The sequence below is a fragment of the Crocuta crocuta genome, unplaced genomic scaffold (genome assembly GCF_008692635.1).
Source record: "Crocuta crocuta isolate KB4526 unplaced genomic scaffold, BGI_CrCroc_1.0 scaffold1133, whole genome shotgun sequence".
Taxonomy (NCBI): Eukaryota; Metazoa; Chordata; class Mammalia; order Carnivora; family Hyaenidae; genus Crocuta; species Crocuta crocuta.
In genome coordinates, this window is record NW_027530366.1 from 391845 (window position 1) to 396327 (window position 4483).

The 4483-nt window shown below is 55.4% G+C and overlaps 1 protein-coding gene across 1 annotated transcript in view; it reads right to left on the minus strand.

The window, feature by feature from the left end:
* APLN (apelin) overlaps positions 1 to 4483 on the minus strand; it is a 9589-nt gene that overhangs the window by 4352 nt on the left and 754 nt on the right. The window lies entirely within an intron of this gene.

The following is a 4483-nucleotide window of genomic DNA, read 5'->3' on the forward strand; positions in this document are numbered from 1 at the left end:
TCATTTTATGACAAAATTTAGAGACCAATACATCTTATATGAATGAATGAGTGAACCACTGAGTGAATGGTCACTTCAAGCGGCAAGTCTGTGCATCAAGAGACGTGTGGGTTGTTGCACCTGGCACCTCCCCACCGGATACCTCATCTTCTTTCATCTCCAGATCACACCCCCACCCTGTGTTTAATGTAAACCCTTCCATTTAAATCCCAGTTGGCTTCTTGTCTGCTCTCTAGGGCTCTGCTCTATATCTGTCCACATCTGGCTTAGAGAAGAAGCCTCCTTATGTCAGGCTAAGCCCTGACGATAGAATCCAAGTGGTGCTGGGTGTTGGGCACAGTGAGGGAGAAGGCATGTGGACCGGCTCTCATGAAGGCTGCAGCGCACCCAGGAAGGTGGGCTTGCACTCCAGAAACAAGTGTGGCCACTGGAAGCATGCAGGATAGGGAGATGAGAAGGTGCTGGGCAGAAGGCCAACTTGCAGGGAACTTTTGCAATGGGCAGTCCAGGGCTGTCCTGCAGGAAAACAGCCTCTGAGGTCAGTGATCATGAATCCCAGTCTCCTCCCACACCACCAGATTCACCCTCAGCCATGTCCCTGCCCCTCAGTCCCTACTTTCATCCATCCAGGAATCCCCACAACTAGCTCACAGTTTCCATATAACCACCCATTGGCTGCTAGCCCCCCAGTCATACCCCTGGCTGCTCTTCCTTTCCCCCCTCCTGCCTCCAGCATCCCCATACTCTGGTTCCTCTATTGGCTTCTTGGCTCTCGTGATTCCTCCTCCCTTTGCACACAATTTCCAGGCGTTTATCCTCCTCTTGGGCCAAAAGCAGATGAAATTTGTCCTTTGGGCCCTCTCCGCCCAGGCTCCAGGGCCTGTGCTTTCTCAGACACACAACCCCACTGCACACATGCACACTGCCTAGTCCCCTACCTCCTTCCCCAAGAAAAGCCACAGGCCCATTAGGACCCCACTGGTTACCAGCCACACTCCCATCCTTCTGGTTGGGGTAATGTGTCAGCTTCTCCCCTAATGAGAATTAAAACCCATCATCTCATGAGAATTGAAATAAATTATATTCTCACTTTGGGGCAGTGGGGCAGGAGGCCACTTCTGTCTGTCATAAAGCCATTTGTAAAAGGCCTGGGCCAGGGAAGGAGAGAGGAGTGAAGGACCTTCACAAAGCACCCCCCAATGTCAGCTGCTTCAGCTTCTGCCCTGTATTTTGGGGTCCCCTCAAGGCTCTTCCTGACCACTGAGGTGGGTAGGAATGATGCTGATAAGGAACACTTGGGACAGGAAGGACTGTGGTGAGGGTGTGGCCAGGCACAAGGGAGGACCCGAGGGGTCTTGATAATGTGAGACCTTGGTTCTTGAGTCCATGCCCTGGACTACTGGGGCTGGGGTGGGGACTGGCCAATGGCACAGGTTACAGCCCCAGGGGTATAGTGGGCATGGAGAAGAGAGGCAAGGTGCCTAGATGGGGAGGGTGTCATCTCCAAGCATTCAGCACCCAGGACTATGAGTGTTGGTTGCAGTAAGGGAGGGGGGCTAGGGGTGAAAGGCCCTCGGTGTGGGGAGGCCAAGAACCAGGATGGAACAGGGACGCTGGCTCAGACTCTGGCCAGGAAGACATCTAGACTCCAAGCCTGCAGAGAAGAACTACTTTGAGCTAATCAAGTGCTCAGCCAGACCCCAGAGAGCAGCCACCCAGAAGCCCCCGGCACATTGCATCCCGTCAGGTGGGGGGCTCACTGTCTTCTTTGTAGCTGGAAGTCTGCAGCTCCTCCCACACCCCGATCCCATCACCCACCTGTTTCCTACTTTTGATTCTGAGTCTGGCTCACCCTGAGATAAGCTGACACCTGAAACCCGGGCTTTATCCTGTCCAAAGGGACATTTGGAGGCTGCTGATTTTCATCACTGTAGAGGTCCTGCCTGTACAAGAGAATTCCCCTTTAGAAATGTCAGCCATTCTCAGTGTACTTAAATATTTTCTTCCAAGTCATTTGCTACTTAAAGGGAGGCTGCGGCAACCCTCCAAAGAACCTGAAGCCTAGAGGGACTGGAGCCACTGCTCTCTGAAGCACATCAGAACGGGGCTCCAGCATCTCTGCACTGGGAACTACGGTCAGGGGCGAACGAGGTTTGATTTTCATGTAACCTGACCTCTAACCCTGCCAGTGCACAAAGAGGTGCGTGGGACTTTTCAGGAACATGCCAGCCTTACCAGGAATGACGCACCTGTTTTTCCTCTTGCTGTCCAGCCTATCTTGTGATTGCTTTAAAAGTCCACACGAGTGCTCTGGTAGCAACCCGCTGGCTGTGTCCCCTCCACTGCTCTGTGGTCCCGCAGGAACCTCCCTGATGAGGCACCCTTCCTTTGTCTGCCCAGCCCTCCACCCCAGGGCCCTGAGCTATCTTCCCGTGCCAGCTTTGCTGCCCTTGGACACATCACACTCTGGCAGCTTGGCCCTCCACTCTACTTGCATTAGTCCTTCGCGCAAGAGGCCTGACTCAGGTTACAAGAGTGCTTGGCACTTAGGATTGGGGATGGGGAGCCGATGCCCTTTCTCTGAGAGGGTGAGGTACAGTAGGCTGTCCTCACACTAGAGCTGTGACTGCAGGCTTTGAGTTAGGGCTCAGGAGGAGGAGGGGGAGGGGAGGAAAAGAAAGAGAGGTGCTCAAAGACCAAGGGACACTTGGCTCTGGCCCAGCAGTTCTCAGACTCAAAAGACAAAGTGTATCCCAGGTCAGGAGGCACTGCAGGAGTCTGTGTGTGTCTGGCAAGGGGAGGGTGGGGGGACATTCCAAGTCAGGACAGAGTGTGTTGTGGAGGAAGCAATGTTTTCAGGCCTGGGACTTTGACTGGAGATTGGCTGGGGAGGGCATGCAAGTCTGGGCCAAGGGCAAGGTGGTTCTGGGGTCCGAGTTTCTGGCCCAGGATAGGAAGCAGGAGGAGCCAGGCCATAGGTACTCGGACCCTTGGCTGGTGGCCACCTGCACAGAAGTGCCCCTCCCTGGCTCCAGGAGATGTCATGGAATGGAAAAGGCACTGAGGGCCCTGGAAATGTCCAGTGCTAGGCTTAAGCAAAATGTGAGGGCAACAAATTTACCCAAACAAGGGCATGGAGACAGATGGCCTAATGAAGAAGGGTGAATTAAAGCAAGAGGTGACAGGGTCTGGGCCAAAACACAGTGTTCCATCCCCCTTGAAACTAGCTGTCCCCTTTACCAGCTGGATCCCAGAAGGGTTCTAGTGGAGGTCAGTTGCCCAAGGGTCTCCGCATAGCCTCTTGGGGGAGCACCAAGTATGCAGATCAGGAAGCCCCAGCTTCCTCTGGGACACCCTCTCTGCACCCACTCTTTCTTCCCTGCAGGCACCACGTTAGACTAGTTGCCAGTGGTGGTGTCATGTGGGTGTCTTGTCTTGCCAACTGCATTGGATGGTAGGCTCCTGGAGAGCAGGCCCATGAGGTGTCCTTCATTCATACCTTTGCTCTCTGTATGCCTGCCTGAAGGGATTTCTGAAGAAAAGCTCAGTCCCTCCTTATCAAGGAAGAGGCTGACCCAGCACTTGGGCTCTGAAGGAGAAGACACGGGACAGCTAGCTGAAGGCAGGGGGTGACAGAGCCAACCAACTGCATCTTCCTGAGAAGCAGGCAGTGCTCCCAGGGCCAGGGCAGTGCCAAAAGGCAAGAGCAGAGAAAGGAGGCAGCCTACAAAGGGAGAGAGGTGGAGCCCCGCCAGGCCCCTCGGAGAGGCTCGTGGGCTGCAGGCCATCTTACCTCTCTGGAGGGTCTGGAACTAAGTAGGGCTGCCCTGCCCTCTCCTTCCCTCTGCTCCCACCTTTCTGTGACTCCAGCCCTGGCACTGGCATTAATCCACCTGGTTTTGGCCTTCCCCTTCAGTGGTGCCAGGCAGGCAGCAGTGAGAGCCGGATCACAGGACTGTGGCAGCTGGAGGTAGGAGCTGACAGCCCCAAGAGACACTGACGCACAGGGGACAGGCAGCCTGGGCCGGAGCTGCCAGGGCATTTGCGGAGACAAGGTTTGGGGAGGGCAAGGGAGCACCAGTGCCAAGTATACCAGGTGTGTGTGTGTTTGTGTGTGTGTGTGTGTGCGTGCGTGCATGTGTGTGTGTGCGTGCGTGTGTGTGTGTGTGCGCGCGCGCGTGCGTGTGTGTGTGTGTGTGTGTGTTGCAGGTGGGGGAGAAAGGACTCCCCCTCCCAGAGTTGCATGGAAGTGTCAAGTCAGGTCCACGTTTCCTGGTTTGGTGCCTAGAGACAAGAGGACTGAGGTGAAGTGTGCCTGGGGCTGAGTAAAGGCCAGAGCCAGGATATCGATGAAAGAGTCCCCGGGGTGGCGAGGAGTCTGTGGGGAGAGCCTCCCATGAGGGCAGCAGAGGAGCACACGAGATAAGACCTTGGGGAAAGGGAAGAGAAGAGCGGCCTGGGCTGGCCCTGCCCGACCAGATCC